Raw genomic sequence first — 18775 nt, forward strand, 5'->3', positions numbered from 1 at the left:
TACACTTTTCCAGGGGGCCTAGTCATTCTCCATGGATATGGCGTAGAAGGGACGGATGGCCTTGGGAAAGGAAAAGAACTACATACAAAGCATACAAAGCACCTCTCTAAACATCGAGTTACCTGACCCCTTGCCTTTCCTCCCCCCACCCACATGATAAAACATCCCCCCACCCTGCAAAATACAAAACATCAAATTCAAATACATTAGATGATACACCATAATACACAATCTTATCCCATAACCTTTGAACTTCCTAACCACCCAAAACCTAACCTCCGATCTGTTTTCCTGCAACTGTAACTAAAGGGCTCCAATGTAAAACCTTCGAACTGTTTAACCTTTCCCTGTTCCTGTACACCAACTCCCCAACTTAACGCTAAACTACCAAACTCCAGCCAAACTTGGCCAACTTCCAAACAACACCGCCAGCACCTGTTCCAAGCGACAACATACAAGCTTTAAAAACCTCTGCGCACCTGTTCCAAAAAGGGGAAAAACAGAAAACCTAACCAAAACCTCCCTGAAAACACAAAAACCAGGGAGAGCAGGCAGGGACAAAAAATTCCTCACTACTGCACTCCCAGCCACCAGGTCACCTGAACCTAAAATGGTGGCTGGGCAAGCGCAGGGGACCCAGAAATAGCCTTGGGCTCCCTTTTCAATTTGGGCTGCCTTTGGGCTGCTCCCAAGGCAGCCCAAACCCTTAAAATGGGTGATCGCCATCTCGCCCCCTCCCCTCCCAAACTGCCCGGGGGGCAGACCTCGTGGCTCGGCTGCCCCCCAAACCCCCCTTGGACTTGCGTTGGAGGCGGTGCTGCTGGCTCCTGCTGTGCGCCTCTAGGGGATTCCAAACTGAAGAACCGCATGTGCGGTGTAATTAACACAAGCCGAGGCTGCCAGCTGTGGCCGCACTCCTACCGGGGAAGTAAAAGGTCAGGCGATCTCGCTCGCGGGTGGCAACAAGAAAACACTTGCTACTCCTGCCGCTCAAAGTTAATCACTCACGGCTCCTGCCGTGTTAGGGTAATCACTCATGGCTTTTGCTGCATTAGGGAAAGCATACACGGCTCCTGCCGCTTTAGAGAAACCACTCGCGGCACCTGCCACGTACGGGAATTCACTTGCAGCTCCTGCCACCGTAGGGAAAGCACTCGCGGCTCCTGCCGTGTCAGGGAAATCACTTGCGGCTCCTGCCGCATTAGGAAAAGAACTTGTGGCTACTGCCCAGGGCTGGACTGGGAACAGAAACCGGCCCTGCGAAACTGCTCAGCTGACACCCCTTGGTGTGAGGGGTGTGCAGCTGAGAAGTTTGTGATGGCTGGTTTCTGCCGATTTTGTTACAGGGGGCCAATATTGCTGACCCCCGGTAACAAAAACGACCCCCAGGGGCCCAAAACCGCCCCCCACCTTAGCAGCCTACCGGGGAAATGCCCGGTGCCCGCTATGCCCAGTCTGGCCCTGCTCCTGCCACGTCAGGGAAATCACTTGCGGCTCCTGCCACGTACGGATAGTACAAGAGAGAGGCAGCCGGTAGTGGGAGTACCGGCCGGGCGGTGACGTGGGGAGGGGCAGGGTGGGGGGTAGTAATGTATGGATTACAAACTTTAAAATGTAAGTAAACATAAAAATAAATAAAACGAATTTCGTTGCACACACTGCATCACCAAATGCGATGCAGTGTGTGCAACTAAATTCGTTTTATTTATTTTTATGTTTACCTTTTATAGTCCGTAACCCATACATTACTACCACCCACCCTGCCCCTCCCCCTCCCCACGTCACCGCCCGGCTGGTACTCCCACTACCGGCCGCGGCTGGAGAGAGGAAGAGAGGCACGCTCTTGCATCCTCTCAAGTATTGAGTCAGATATGGGAGTCAAAGAGAGGATCACTCCTGCGTCCTCTTGGGCCGGGATTCCTAGCACATTAAAGTCAAGCACCTTTGACAGGTATGGGAGGTTCTTTAATAGCAACCTCCCCTACCACTTGACGTGCTACAACCAATGCTGGTGGAGAGGGAAGAAAGACAGTCAAGAGACACAGAGTCCCACATAATAGGAACTTGTAGGTAAGTGAAATATACCAAAAAGGGATTAGCCAATTCTACATGTTTTTAGGGGTCAGAGCAGATGCACGAGGCGCTGCACTCCAGTGTTCAAAAAGTTCATACACCAGCAGCCTCAGTCCAAAAACTGAGGGGTGAACATGGCAAAAACGTGACATTTCCTTTTAGTATATATTCCTACATCATTTTAGGCGACCACTTTCAGGCGAAGACCTCTTATAATAGAAGCGCATCCCTTACTGCTACCAGTAGACTCCAGGGTTGTCGTCTCATCAAAGAGGGGTAGTATGCCCTGTCCAGTCAACAGGTAGGGATAGATACTTTATTCACAGGGTCGCAGTGGTTCAAATAATGTCATTCCCTAAAATGAGGGCTCCACTTTGATGTTATCACTTTTCTTTTACTATAAACTATGATGTTCTCTGTGTTCATATCAGTTGTAAAGTGGGTTGACACATCCAAAGCCAACCCGGAGGTTTCTTGAGAGTGAGCAGGCCTCTGAGGAGCACGTGAGCCGAGCACGGTTTATATGCTTAGAAAAAGTTGCATGGACAACGATTAATCATAATCTGGGAGTTTTGGAAACAAACCGGCAAACAATAACTAGGTAGCTTTGAAATTCGTGTGACAGACCGTTCCCAAAGACGTCCTCCAAGCAGCATCTCTGACACACTTTGCTTAGCAATGCTCCTCCCCCTTTCGGCTCGTGCACGCTCCTCCGGCCAGCGCACACTGACACGCGCGCCCAGTTCTATGTCAGACTCTTTCCAATTCATCATCACAGTCTGACTGATCCACTCTAATCACGTGCGAATTCCATTTTACATTAATATTCTGTCGCAGTAATCTTATTCTGTGAACCATATAATGGCCCTTTTACTCACGAGCGCATGCATGAATATTGCATTCAGAAATACCCTCGAGAGCTAGACTGCGTATTTGCTTGTTGTGCGCTTCAGGACATGAAATAATTGAATGGTAAAAGAGAAAAGTGAGCGAAAAGTACAAACACACCTCAAAACTTTACTTAAATACGTTTCGACATTATAGAGGCCCCACATCTGTTGTGGGGTCACAGACCACAGCATACATGCAGACATTACATTCAGGTCTAAAAATAACCCGCATAATTTAGCCTCTCAGGCTACAACAGATGCAGAAAATTGTACAAAAGCTGCGCTTTTCTATTCACTTGTACCATTATCAAGCAAGGTTTTTTTCTGCAGCAAAAACGAATCCCATTTTCATATGATTTATTATCAGCTGGAGAAAGCTGTTTAATGTGAAGCAGAGCAGCAGAAGAAACTCGATAATTACTGCACCTGAGCTGCTTCCCTCCTATCTGTCAAACAAAGATCGACCCGTCATAATGCCGCCCATGGATTTTGGTATCAGGGGAGACCAACCAAATTGACAGCAGTCGACTAATTTAGCTTCATTCTTTGCGACTTGTTTCGCCAGGCGCTCGTTTCTATCCACAATCAAAGAGGACTGGCTTTGACAACGGCAGACATGAATGATCATTGTGTTCACCATCTTGAATAGATTTAGACCTTAAAGAACAAACAAAACTTAAAGGGAAGTCTGAACTGTCCATTTAAAGGTAGGCCAGTCTCATTCTATTCAGCTGAGGCTCGTCGAATCATGTCGTATATGCCTTTACGTGGAGAGGTCACGTTGCCACATTTATGCTTTGTGTTGGGTGAATACTTTTACTTCAAACTCCTACAATATTCTCAATAGTTCGGCCAGCTAGAACAGATGTTGAAAGGCGTAGTGATATCCTTTAATGAATCTCGTGCATTAAAACAGACTTGAATCGTTTTTTTGTTTCTTAGTGCACAACACGCAGAGTCAAAAGGTAGTTTTAAAAGAATATATTTGAACTTATTTTTTCCCGATTTTCCTTGTTCATTGTAAGCGGAGTGTAAAGTCATATTATTGTGTGAAAATTCTTGAACAATGTGTGAAATTGTATAATAATTTACTAAATACCCGTCGCTTAATAAAGACCGACATGCCACAGTGCACTTCACAAGATATCTACTCCCTTCACAAGATCACACGGTGAGGAGCCGATATCCCATAGAGTTGTGTAATTTATTTGGAAACCGTGCAGAGAGCAAGTTTTCATCCAGATTCACCCCTCTCAACTCCAGCCAATTGAAGCTCAGAAAGAGCAAGCACATTAACTGTTCAGTAGCTTAAAACTACCGTTTCTGGAAGCATCATTCATGAATGGATGATATGTGTCTACACATACAACTTCTGTTTAGGGGTATTAGCCTATATTAGTTTTATTATTTTGACCTATATACATCAGGATTAAGTGAGCCCCAGATATAGTCACGTTTACATAATTGTCTGAGTTGCTCCATACTTAAGACATTTCTGCCAATTCACTATTTGTATGAACCAGTTGAATCAATTCTATTGGATGGCCATGTCCGTCAGTCTTTCTACACTGAGACGCTGTAGGAAAGTAGGATCTGCTTCTTATGGTTACCCCCACTTTTTGCTTGATGTTCCACTAATTTTGACTAGTCTGACTTGGAACCTGCTAATCAGGACCCAAGTCTATCTGCTTTTTCCCTAAAATGTATTGTCATGTACTTAGGTACACTCTGGGGTACCTTTACACGTCTCTAGTATATGGTACACATGTACCCAGGGCATAGGTACCCCAGAGGCCTCCCATGGGCTGAAGCATGTATTATTCCACCCATGAGAGGCCATGCAAAATGGAACTACAGGTCTGCCATTGCAGCCTGTGTAAGCTGGTGCCTGCACCACTTACGATAGATATAGGTTTACTATATCTATAGGTTACTGCACTTGAAACCTATAAGTCATCCCTATATCATGCTTTAACAATCCGGAAGGCAGGGTGCTGGGATTTATGTGAGAGGGTGCCCCTGCATGAGCAGAGCCCCTATGCAGCCTTCAGAAGCCATTCTCCTGGGTTGTCTGTGACACAGCCAGACATATAGGTAGAGGTGCATTAAATCCTCGCAGTAAATGCTGTCTCGCAAATGGCTGAAACAAAACATGTTGTGTTTAGTATCAAACACCTTGGAAACATCACACCGGTAACCAGTGTGGGAGGTATGATTCCACCCTTCTGAAGCAAGCTTCATGGGTCCCTGGTCTTCCCGGTACCAGCCTTCTCGACCCAGACAGCACAAAATGGTTGCTGCCCACCAGAGACACATTTCTGCCCTCCTGCTGCTCAGCCAAGCTCGGGCAGAGGAAGAAAGCACAATAGGCGTCCTGTCACAGGTAGGTGTGACCACCTCCCAGACAGGATTTAGTATATTGAAGCTGGGTGGGTGCACTGCCAAAGTGCCTGAAACTCTGCATGAGGGGCACATTTGGTGTCCCTGTGCATAGTCCAGCTCAATCCAGTTCTGGGAGATGTTGGCTTCTGCTCTGGCACAACACTGGACAAAGGACATGGATGTTACCACCCCAATGTCCTGACCCTCCCCTGAGAGGGTTCCCTTAATCTGTCCAACCTTCTACCATGGGTACTAAAGGGATTACTTGGCTGTAGGACCCTAGATTCGAAGTGGACAAGATTCTGAGCAAGAAACCACTGACCTTTGACCATCTGGACACTCTGGACTTTGCTGGACTTCGACTGGGCACGACTTTGGCTCCCTCTCCGTCTAAAGCATTGTCTGTGCCTGTGCACCATACAGGCTCCGTGCAGGACCTGTGGAGCATCAAGGACAACTGATGTATCTCCCTTGGGGTGAAGGAGTCACTCCCCTGCGTTTGCAGGCACTGTAATGCAACTGACTGGTCTGCTGACCCTGAGATCCTGCGGACTGAAGGCTCCATCAACATAGGAGTTGGATTCCTATGTTCTTTGAGATTGAGTTGCTTTCTCACCAAGTTTGAGGCTAGTATTCCTCGAGGGGACTGCATAACCTGAATCCCTGTGCACCATGTACATTTGCATGTGCATATGCTTGTTTGAATTTCCCAACTATGTGCTTTGGGCTGTCGATAGCCCCTCCCTCTGTGCGCATTTTCTACAAAGGACTTTGGCCTCCTCACACTCTGTGCCCTGCAAGCTGTTGTTTTGTGAAACTGCTAAAGGTCCTCTTGTGACTCCTGTGCCTTCGGCCTGTGGGTCCATTTGAAGGACAATCTTGATTTTCTTGGGCTCTCCTGGTTGCTCTAGGCCTGCCCTGAATCCCCTTGCTGTGTTGAGTCCCCTGGTCCTTGCTGGGCCGGAATATAAACTTTCTTGACCTTCTTCATGGGTTGCCATTGCCAAGGCTTGTTGGTGCTCCCGCAAGACACTGACCCCTCAGCACTTGACATCCTTTGTGCGACAGCTCATATCTGGCTCCTGGTTGTCCTCAACATCTCCTGGTCATTGCAGCTTTAGAGTCAAGGTCTCCTTCTTCGCACCTGAAGCACCCGACATCAGTGGGCATTCGTCTACCGAGCCCCTGGTCACTCTTGAGTGACCAAGACTCTGTCCCCTCTTCTTTCAGGTTCCTTTCATCAAGAATCCACCTGCGGAATCCACTGGACACTTTTCTTCTTTCCAGGAGTGGCATTTATTTGAAGACTCCCACTGAGAACGACAACGGTTTCCAACGCCACTTCGGCCCTACGCACCCGGCTCATCTGGGATAGGTAACTCTGGTACTTTGGTATCCACGGGTGGGGTGGCACTCAAACCTTCTATGTTCCAATGGGTTTCCTCATAATCCACTGGAAAGGGTCCTTAAACTTTAAAATTGCAACTGCTACTCTCCCGTTGAATTGTACGTAGCACACAGTAGTGTTCTCACACTTCACCCGTCCTCCGTGGGGTCCCTATTTACTCACTTTGGGTAGTTCCTTGGGGTCCCAGTGACTCTACACGTTCCAGACATTGTCTTGACTCAAGTCGTGGTTCTTATACCACTATTTTAGTATATGAGGGGGAGGCGCACACTGCCTCACACTCCAGCACTCAGTTTGCCGGATGCATCATAATAAATGCAGTGCATGATAACACTTTCTTCAGTGTCAGGCTTTAGTTTTTCACCCTTGTTGCTGCAGCCAGTGCTGTGTATCTCTAGACACGTGTTTCAGGATAATTGTCCTTCAGTTGAGAGCAACACTTTTTTGGGGGGTGCTGGTGATGCTGCCCAAAGTTTTCTCAGGTCTCAGTACCACTCGCTGGGCGTAGGTGCATCAACCAGAGCTCGTCAACTTGTTAGCTCAAGGGAGCCTTTTCAAATAGGAGGGGGTGAGCGCACACTGCCTCACACTCCAGCACTCGGTTTGCCCTGATGCATCATAATAAATGCAGTGCATGATAACACTTTCTTCGGTGTCAGGCTTTAGTTTTTCACCTTTGTTGGTGCAGCCAGTGCTGTGTATCTCTAGACATGTGTTTCAGGATAATTGTCCTTCAGTAGAGAGCAAAACTCTTTTGGGGGGTGCTGGAGATACTGTTGAAAGCTTTCTCAGGTCTCAGTACCACTCGCTAGGCGCAGGTGAATCAACCAGATCTCGGCAGCTCGTTAGATCGAGGGAGCCATTTTCAAATAGGAGAGGGATGGGCGCACACTGCCTCACACTCCAGCACTCAGTTTGCCCCGATGCATCATAATAAATGCACACCAAGATAACACTTCCTTCAGTGTCAGGCTTTAGTTTTTCACCCTTGTTGGTGCAGCCAGTGCTGAATATCTCTAGACATGTGTTTCAGGATAATTGTCCTTCTTCAGGAGAGAACAACACTTTTTTGGGGGGTGCTGGTGATGCTGCCTAAAGTTTTCTCAGGTCCCAGTACCACTCGCTGGGCACAGGTGCATCAAACAGAGCTCGTCAGCTCGTTAGCTCAAGGGAGCCTTTTCAAATAGGAGTTTGCCCTGATTTGTCATAATAAATGCAGTGCATTATAACACTTTCTTCGGTGCCAGGCTTTAGTTTTTCACCCTTGTTGGTGCAGCCAGTGCTGTGTATCTCTAGAAACGTGTTTCAGGATAATTGTCCTTATTCAGTAGAGAGCAGTACTTTTTTTGGGGGTGCTGGAGATGCTGCCCAAAGTTTTCTCAGGTCTCAGCACCACTCGCTGGGCACAGGTTCATCAACCAGAGCCCGTCAGCTCATCAGCTCAAGGGAGCCTTTTCAAATAGGAGGGGGGTGGGTGCACACTGCCTCACACTCCAGCACTCAGTTTGCCCCAATGCATCATAATAAATGAAGTGCATGATAACACTTTCTTTGGTGTCAGGCTTTAGTTTTTCACCCTTGTTGGTGCAGCCTGTGCTTTGTATCTCTAGACAAGGGTTTTGGGATGACTGTCCTGCTGCAGTAGAGAGCAACACTTTTTTGGAGGGTGACGGGGATGCTGCCCAAAGTTTTCTCCGATCTCAGTACTAATCGCTGGGTGCAGGTGCATCAACCACAGCTCGTCAGCTCAAGGGAGCCTTTTCAAATAGGAAGGGGATGAGCGCACACTGCCTCACACTCCAGCACTCAGTTGCCCCGATGCATCATAATTAAGGCTCCCTGTTTTCCGTTTTTATGGATTTCTACAGCTAAATACAGACTGAAAACATTGTGTTTTCTGTCTGCATTTATTTTTAGAAGTGGATAAATACAGAAAATTGCGCTTCTTTTAAGTGACTCTCAGAGGTGTCTTTCATTAATTGTAGGCCAGCAGCTGAGCAGATGGACAGCATGGGAAATTAAAAAACAGGATGACATTTCTTTAAATAATGGCATTTGTCACCGTACATTTATGGTATAATTCTAGTATTTACTAGTGGATGTATTATTATGTAATATTTGGCCGTCTAAGTAGCTAAAACAAGACAGACATCAAAGTGCACGTCTATCAGTTAAATAGATATGGAAATATACAGTTTTACAACATTCTTTATATACAAAAGACAATATAAATAAGGATAAATACAGATAAAATGGCCCAAAAATAAATATGGATAAATACAGATGGAAATGACCAAACAATAAATACCATAAAACCGGGAGCCCTAATCATAATAAATGCAGTGCATGATACCACTTTCTTCGGTGTCAGGCTTCAGTTTTTCACCCTTGTTAAGAGGTTACTTGTTCCTATTTGGAAATTACACTTATAAAATGTAATACGGTAATTCCAATGTTATCATGTGGGAGAATTTAGGTGGTAGAGAAAGGTGAATTTAAGATGATTTTGGAGTTTTTCACCACCAGGACATGTAAAAGTTGAAAGTATATGTCTGACTTTTTAAACACTCTATGCCCTGCCCTTGGGTCTGACCAGGGCCTACGTTAGCGGTGACTTATATGTTTTAAAGGAAGGTTGGGCAAAAGGTTTCTTTTTTCAGGTTATAATCCCAGTTTAAAACTGAACACGCACATAGGCTGCAGTGCAAGGCCTAAGGCATGTTGAAAGTGCTACTTAAGTGGGTGGCACAATCAGTTCTGTAGGCTCACTAGTAGCATTTAATTTACAGGTCCTGGGCACAGGTAGTACCACTTTACTAGGGACTTACAATTAAATTAATTATGCCAATTGGGTATAAGCCATTCTAACACATTTTATGGAGAGAGCACATGCACTTTAGTACTCATTAGCTGTGGTAAAGCTTGCAGAGTCCTAAGGCCAGCACAAACAGGAGGTCTGAAGGCAAAAAGTTAGGGGAAAACTATGCCAATGATACCAGGCCTAACACCATTCTACAGAAGAATACATCGAAGCCACTTTTGCATAGATAAATGCTTCTGCATTAAACTGGAAATGAGTAAATTCCCCAAGTGGCATTACCATACTTGCTAAGTATTTCCAGCAAATGTTTGCCAAACTCTCTGGTAGCAACACAAAAAGATGATGGACAGAATGCGGGAGATTGTTAACCATTCACTCCCAGTCACAGGACTAGGTTAAATCCATAGTTTTATTGCTCACCATGCCACCCCAGTCTGGACCTAGCCATAATGAAATTAGTCATGACGTTACTCCCCGTGGGAATGGTCCAGCCCGAATTGCCAAGCAAGGTCCTTCCCGGACTGGAAATAAGCATTCTGGGAACTGTTTGGGGGTATCACACCTCATCAGTCAGGCTAGCTTGAATCCGGTGGCACAGTGAGCATGGGACCCACATCTGGGCATAACCCTCCCACCCAAGGCAACCATAGCAACACAAAAAGAAGACGGATGGAATGCTGAGCATTGTCAAACATTCACCCCTCTGTCTGGGTTTAATCCATTGTTTTAATATTTGCCATGCCAACCCAGATTAGGTGCAGCCACACACCAATCAGTCTTGACCCAGCTCCTCGTGGAACCCGTCCAGCCTCAACTGCCAAGTCAGGTTCTCCCTTGACCAGAAACAAGTATGCTGAGACCGGTTTCAGGGCATCAACCTATATCAGTTAGGGTAGCCTGAATCCAGTGGCACTGTGTGCCAAACTCAGCACATGTGTGCTTTGGCTTTGCTTTGATCACAAAGAAGCATAGCTAAAAGGAGTAAACTCTGCAATGTCTTCTTGTGCCATACTGCCTGCTTTTCTCCACTGCTTACAGCATGTAAGCTTCTATTTGCTTACTTTTAACAACAGCTAAGTTACAAAACACAAACAGCAGACAGGGTGCCTAGTAAATTGAAAAATCAGTTTGCTGGCTTCTTCACTCCAGAATCAGCTTGGTTTGGCCTTCTTTTAATTTCCAGTGGACTCATCATCATCCAACTTTGTTCGATCTAAATTAAAAACATAGACCATTAAAGTGAACATGTAAAAAACAGATCTTCTTTCTAATACAATAGGAACTATTAAAAACTAGTGGTTAAAAGAACAAAAACAACCCCAGCACACTGGGCTTCGGCTTAGCAGTGTTATCAGCAAGAGGATCACGTTCAGACTCCTCACCCACGCACACAAGGCTCTCCACAACGTGGGACCCACATACCTCAACAACCGCCTTACATTCTACACGCCCACCCGCCAGCTCCGCTCCGCCAGCCTCGCACTCGCCACCGTCCCACGCATCCACATGACCACCGCCGGAGGAAGATTCTTCTCCTACCTGGCGGCCAAGACATGGAACTCCCTCCCCACCCACCTACGACTTACCCAGAACCATCTCTCCTTCAGGAAACAGCTCAAGACCTGGCTCTTCGAGCAATAGCGGACACCCCCCCCCCCCCCCCAGCGCCTTGAGACCCTATGGGTGAGTAGCGCGCTTTACAAATTCTGTGATTGATTGATTGATTGATAGTGAGCCAAACTACAGTTTGGTCTCAATACTTTGTGCAATAAACGCAGTAGGGAATCAAATAGCATGCTACACATAACCAATTATCAAATTGATTAATATATAACAAAAAAATTGATTGAAAATATTAACCCTCCTTTGGAGTTGTGTAAAAACATTACAAATGTACATAAGTTATGCAAATCCTGTGTCATATCAAGCCTGGGTCACATGGTTAATTTTCTTGATATTATTAGAAGCTCAGTTGAAAAAATACTGAGAATTTACACAGTTTTCCATTATAAGAAATGTCTCCTTCGCTTGCAGGCCCAGAGGAATGATGCTACACAGAAACATACATAAGTATCATGGAACTTCTTCAGAAAAAACAAGGCAATACGACATTGGTTGAAATTATGCAGCCAAAATGTATTTCAATCTCCGTTCTTTGTAAAAAGGACAGAACAAAAAAAGGTGGAGATCAGATTGCACTGATAAATTGTCACATTGGCATGGTGTCAAGTCACTAAAGGAATACTTTTCAGCGGGAAAGCCCAGCATCAAGGGGATTAGGGCATAGATGCATCAAGCATCCATTCTGCGAATCCTAAATAGCGAAAAATAACGAATCGCTATTTAGAAATCGCAGAATGGGATGCATCATCCAAATCTCAAAATATCTGCGAATCGCACCCGCCAGCAATCACCAAATGCGACTCCGCAAAAATTCCTACCAAATCGCAGAGACGGCTGTTTCCAACACCCTAATTGCAATCTGCAATTACCGATTTCACAAATACCGAAATCGCAACGGGAAGTCGCATTTGTAGCCCAATGATGACATCACTCCCAGGAAGTAGCCTGCTCCATGCTTCATTCAGACAACAGAGCTGGACGCAGGAGGAGGCAGAGCACTGACCTCCAGGAGCCACACCCTGCAGTGCCCATACAGGAGTTGAAATCAAAGCACAATGTCCCAAGAAGCTGCAGGACCAAGTGCAAAACCCCGCAAGTGCAAACTCAAGCTCAGTGAAAAAGAACTTGAGTACCTGATTGAGGGAGTGAGCAGGGACCACGATCAACTGTTCAGGAAGCTGTCCCGGAAAGTGCCTGAGGCATCCAAGGGGCGCATCTAGGTGCGCATCAAGGCAAGGGTGAATTCAGTGGGAGTCACCCACCGGTCCATCGATGATTTAAAAAAGAGGTGGTACGACCTCCCAGGCCGTGCCATGGAGTGAATAGCTGATAGACTGGGAGAGACAAGGAGTACGGGAGGGGGACCCTCCACAGTCCCTGAAAACACCCCCATAGAGGACCTAGTGAAGGACACCATACACCCTGAAGCCTGCGTGGGCGTTACCCAACTGGACAACTCCCGCATCACACATCAAACACAAGGTAGGAGGCATGCTACTGCGACCCCGTACCCTAACAATGCCCATGCCCCCAGTGCAATCCATATTTGTGACCACAGTATTCCAGTCCCTGCTCCTCCCAAACGCCCAAACGCATTGTGGAATCTGTAGTGTGTAAATGTGCCTTGATAGCTACACACAGCCAGAACAGTCAAGATACACAGACCCCTAAAGCCACCAGGGAATGCAGACATTAACCAATAGCGAGCCTGCGTGCATGTTGCAACATCCCAGGTGCCTGAATTATACCAGTAATCATGCACTCTTTCACATCACAGGTGGTGCGGATACTGACACGTCCGACAGTGACATCCTCCACATCGCGGAGACACCTGAAGAGATGGAGGGGGAGAGGCATCCTGCACCTGCATCTGCACTGACACCCAGGGCCACCCCTGCAGCTACATGCCGAGCACAACATCACATCTCGGCACATATGGAAGTGGAGCAGACCCCACCCCACCCAGGAGGCAGACACGAATCACAGCAAGTGTGCGGGTCCATGCCCGCAGCAGGGCAAGGCAGTGCTCCGTGCCCACCACAGCAGCCATGGAGCAACACACACACAACGTGGGCCTGGGCATTGAGGCTCAGATGCTGCGTGTGCACCGCAAACAGGTGCAGGACATGGCAGCAATGCAGCTGCAGCTGCAGCTATACAAACCAGCACGCAACATCAGTCTCCTCACAGAGAGTGCTCAAGAACTGACCACGCCGGTGAAAGAGAGCAACCAGCTGATGGTAGAGCAGCAGGACATCACCCACAGATGCCACATGCAGCTGCTCACACGGCTGTCAGCCTACACCTGTTCCAATCACCTGATCGGGAACGCCACATCCCAGCTCTCACGAAGATCATTGGCCATGCAAATCCAGATGATCCAATGCTGTGCTGAGGTAGCAAGGGTCCTGGAGCAGGTCACCAATGCTGTGGAGCACCAACAGGCGGCAGATCATAGCAATGCAAGGGGGGAATGATGATGCCAGAGAAGAGGCATCTAGCCTCAGCAGCCTGTCTGTGCCGGTGCAAACAGACAGAAGGCGCAGTGCCTGGCCCAACACTGCATCCCGACAGAACCAGCCTAACATGGAGGGTGAGAGGCGACAGGGTGAGCGTGGCAGGAGGCGCTAGTTTCATGACATTTCAGGCTGTGCTGTGGTGAAAAACCATGCACAGCAGCTCACGTTACATGACCTTGGATGTTTAAAAGCTGTACCCTTATTTGTTGCTGATGGAAGTAAATTGAGACTTTGTGAAATAAACAAAAGCTTTATTTTGACAACAAATGATCCTCATGTTAATCATTGATGTGGCTTGCATGAGTGCAGTGTTGTGTGAGGTATAGATGCACTAGAAATAGTCCTGTGTGATGTGCGCGCGGCGCCTGTGACCTTCAGCAGGATTCTCCCCGTGTGCATGATGCACATGTGCAGGTGGCAGGTCGTCCCCCTCCGACTCACTACCAGACACCTCAACAGGTATCCTCCACTTGGTGGCAATGTTGTGCAGCATGGAGCACATGGCCTCTATGCGGCAGCAGATCTCGGACTGGTATTTGAGGGCCCCGCCAGTCTTGTGGAGGATGCGGAATCTACTCTTTAACATGTCAAATGTTCGCTCAATCACATTTCTCGTGTGTATATGCGCACCATTGTACCTCCGTTCCTATAGTGTTTCTGGGTTGAGGTATGGGGTGAGGAGGTATTCACGGAGGGCGTAGGCGCTGTCACCTGAAGGGAGGAGCAGAGGGTCAGTGTCTGTTATGCACGACAACATGGTCTTAACATACTGTATGTGGGCATGTGTACTTACCTAGGAGATGTCCCTCGCCAAATTCACCCCTAACCAAGCGGGTGTGTATGCCACTGTGCCAGAAGATAAATGAATCATGCGTGCTCCCTGGGTATTGTGCCACAATCTCTGTAATGATGGTCTTCACATTGCAGACCACCTGATTGTTGAGGGAGTGATATGACTTGCGGTTCTGGTACATGTATTCGGTCTCTGCGGGTGGAAAGATGTGTATGTGGGTGCAGTCGATGCAGCCAATTACATGGGGAAAATGGACAGTTTGATAGAAGTCCTGTTTAGTTTGCATTAAGTCCTGTCGGGTTGTTGGGAAGGTGATGTTGTGATGAATCAGGCTCAGGAACGGCGTCCAGGAAACTCTGTAGGCAGCGTGAAAGTGTACTCTGGGATACACCCCCTGCAACTGCGACTATCCGCTGGAAGCTGCCGGAGGCCAGGAGGTGCAGGCAGCACAGGACCTGGACGTGGGTGGGCACGGCATTGGTCCTCCGTGTTGGGTGCTGCATTAAGGGCTCAAGTTCTGTTATGAGCTGCAGGATCATTGCCCCATTGAGCCTGTATTTGGAGTAGATCTCATCTTCAGTCTGTCCCAGTAGTGTAATCCGCAGCTGGTAGATGCGTTCATGGATCCTGCGTCTGTTCTGGGCTGCACCCTGGAGCCTCAGCCGCCTTGCCACGATGTATAGACCTGCCATTGTGACTTTCCTCATGCTCCTAATGAGTCTCCTTAAGTGTGTTTGATTTAGCCAACACCTGTTTGTTATTTCCAAAGATTTTTTTTCCAGTTTGACTTCATGGTTACCACCTGGTTTAGCTTCTCCTTAAATTGCAACTCTTATTTAGCGAACTATGGTGTTTTCGCTATTTGCGATTGCTGATGCATGTGGATAGCGATTTGTTTGCTAATTCACAATTTGAATGCAAATTTGCTATTTAATTCGCAGAATGTGTGGAGATTTGCTTTTAAGGAATCGCAGTGGGGGTTTCTACGGGTTTTGCGATTCTTAGATGTGCGAATTCGCTAATTGTTGCTTTTCCACTTGATGCATTGCGGAAGTGGATTTTGTGATCGCAATCGCTGTTTCGCAGTGATTGCGAGCGCAAATTCACTTGATGCATCTATGCCTAGGTTGGTACGGAACCTTAGAAGGATAAACCTGTGCTGTATGTTTCTTCCACCTTCCAAATACAAATATTCACCCTCCATTAAAGGTGGGATCAAATAGTACAGTTTTACAGTTGTACTTACACAATGGGATTCCTTCCTTTCAGGGGCTGCCTTTGCTAGGAATCGAACCTTAAGCCTCTTTTTTGGAATTTAGAACACGAACCTGGATGTGTGTATAGTTCAGGCACACCTAGCAAGTGCAAAGTGGATTTGACATACTCTAGCCAGGCAATTTTATGTGCCTTGTCCAGTGACAGGCAATTTTGTATAAGAGTTTGGTTGAGATCCACTGTATCTCTTTTCCATATTGAATGCCACAGCATAATCGGGGCTAGTGGCACCATGTTAGTCACTGTGGACTCAAGTTAAAGATCATGCCCTGTATCTAATCCCTTGTCTACTGAGCCTGCAGGGAAAAAATAATGTGTATTTCATTGTGAGTACAGAATAGAGGCATGACCTGTCACATCAGGCTCCTAGTCCACCTGGTAGTGTTACGTGGCTTACATTTAGTTTCTATTTTAGTTCCTTGTTTTAACATAACATAATTTTCTAACGGTGGTTTACAAATGTTTTGCTCTTATGAGAATGGCCCTTGCATGCATTTCTTTTTGATAGGCATTGTCGCCCAGCAGTCTGCACATTTTAGGGGCCTATTACGATGGCGGGCAGACTATAACGGAGCAAGTGACCGCCCACCGATGCTGCGGTGTCCCACCATGCAAATTAGGATGTGCCCGCCACAGAGGCAGGCGCATCCTGTGCCTTTTCCATTGCAGGTGGATCTGCTGGCTGCAGACCCGCACGCAATGGCAAAGGACTGTGCACTGCACTGCCATGCACTACATGGCAGGCACCAAGTGGTGCCTGCCACGTAGTGCATGGCAATAAGGGGGGGTACCATAGGTACCCCCCATATGCACCCCCCCACACCCCTTCACCCTGGGGTCCGCAAAGGCCTCCAAAGCAAAGACCGTATGCCTTTCCACAGCAGCAACGCCGCCATGGAAAGGCTATTGACCGCCAGCATTGTAATATGGATCGCAGTGTATGTCAGACACCGCCACCACATGCAGGCACTTTTTCTGCCAGTCGACGAGTCTACTGGGGGAAAAGCGGCGGACGGTATTTCCGTCCGACGCGGACCCCCCAGCCATCATAATATAGCGGGGGTCTTTTGCTGTGTGGATGGCGGGCTCGGGGCCCCCGCCGGGCCGGCAGTGACTACCACCGGCCTGGCGGGGGTGATCCGCCTGCCATCCTAATGGGGCCCTTTGTTACAGGGTTGCACAAACTCAGAACATAAAACATTGTTTTCTTTTTTGTGCTCCTAAGGAAATTACTCTTCGGATTTAGTCTGATAAAAATGTTGTTCTGCACCTCTGGCACAGTGTGATAAGCTTGTCCTTTTATTAGAAAAACAGTGTCCATGCTGAAGTTAGTGCGAGGTTCACTTCCTGCTGGAGTCATCATGGAACTTTGCTGTGAGCTGTAACTAAGATGCTGTCCCCAACATTCCTCCTGAGAAGGAAAATAGCTGTATATTCAGACAGAGCAGCATTTGTGGATGCACTGAGCCTGGCTTCCTAATATACAGTACCTTGGTAGTAACTTGGGGTTAGGTCATTCCACAAGGCCCAGCAAATGAGCACTCCTCAAATACTCTCTTTAGCATAGAAATTAGTAGCAGATAGGAGTAACTTTAGCAGCATTATGAACAATCAACATGGTTGAATTCTTTGTGTTTTTCACCATTCCAATAATGCTTATAAGAATGATATTTCTCTTCTTTCTCATAATTCCAGTTAATATTTTATATTTACAAAGGTTGGAACTTTTTTAAATAAAAGTTTAAAAATGGAAAGTTGAATCTTTTCTTTGTGAACACTTTGGGCACGCAAATATGACAAAATGATAGGGTTAAATCTGTTGCCTAATTTCCTTCAGAATTCGAGGAGTCATGTTCTAGGTTACTGGCAACGTTGATAACTCTGGAGGTTTAGGAGTTTAGATGTGGTATTGTGAGCTAGCCAAGCATACCAACATTTACTGATTACACAGTAAGACTTAGTTTCTGGATTATAAAGTTTTGTTGTTCTATATAATCAGTCCTACTAGTTTCGTAAGAACTAAATAGAAACAGAAGGCCTGCAGGGTATAACATCTGGCTATCATAGTCCTCTTCTGAACTCTGATAAGCATCCACCTACTTTGAGTGACCTGTCATTTCTGCAACAAGAGCCCAATGTGCATGACATTCCTTTGTGCCCAAGAGGTTTTGACTATAACCTGTTGACTCTAAAGCAGGGTGTGACACTTGGCGATGCCTTTCACCAAGTTCACCTGCCCCTGAGCTTCGAGAGTATGGGCTCTGGCAAGCCCAATTGAACACTGGATCAGAGCCCCCACAACGCTCCGCAAACTGAACTCCCCCCTGGGGTCACAGGGCACAGGCTGTGGAGGTGCTGAGCAAGTTGTAAACATAAGGGATGGGCTTGAACCACTGACCTCACTTAACATTGTGTCTTACCATGCCAATGGGGTCTTATTGGAAGTATTACCTTCAATCCCACCCAGTAACCCATCCTCTTTGGCAGGGGTTCTTGTGGTGTTGAATCTGGGCCCCTGGATTGGTCTGCAATGATGCTCTACACTAACCCCCCTGGGACAAGGTTCCTGCTGAGCAAGGCTTTACGTTTTACACACTGGGAGCTAGGCACAGAGTGAGGTCCTTGACCACGGTATACACTCACTCTCCCTCTTAGGATAAAATATTGGTTAAATGGCATGCCCTTTGACTATTTTACATGCCAATTCCTCTGTATTAGCCTGTTCTTATATGGAAAATAACTTGACATGTGACCACGACCTACAAAGGAGGAGTCAGACAGCTCATATTGCCTTGATGCAGTCCACATGGGTAGGCTTTCCTACCTGGAATGGCACATGGCTCAATCCGTGAAATGTGTCACACAGGACAACAAAAGCAAATAAATGGGAGTCTCGCAGTAGTATTGGTTGTTGAGACCTTTGGGTTTGGTGACCAACAGACGGCTGGACTTGTGAATAACTTGGAATGTCTATTATATCATAAGCCACAC

This window comes from Lissotriton helveticus, chromosome 6, assembly GCF_964261635.1.
Source record: "Lissotriton helveticus chromosome 6, aLisHel1.1, whole genome shotgun sequence".
In the NCBI taxonomy this organism is placed as follows: Eukaryota; Metazoa; Chordata; class Amphibia; order Caudata; family Salamandridae; genus Lissotriton; species Lissotriton helveticus.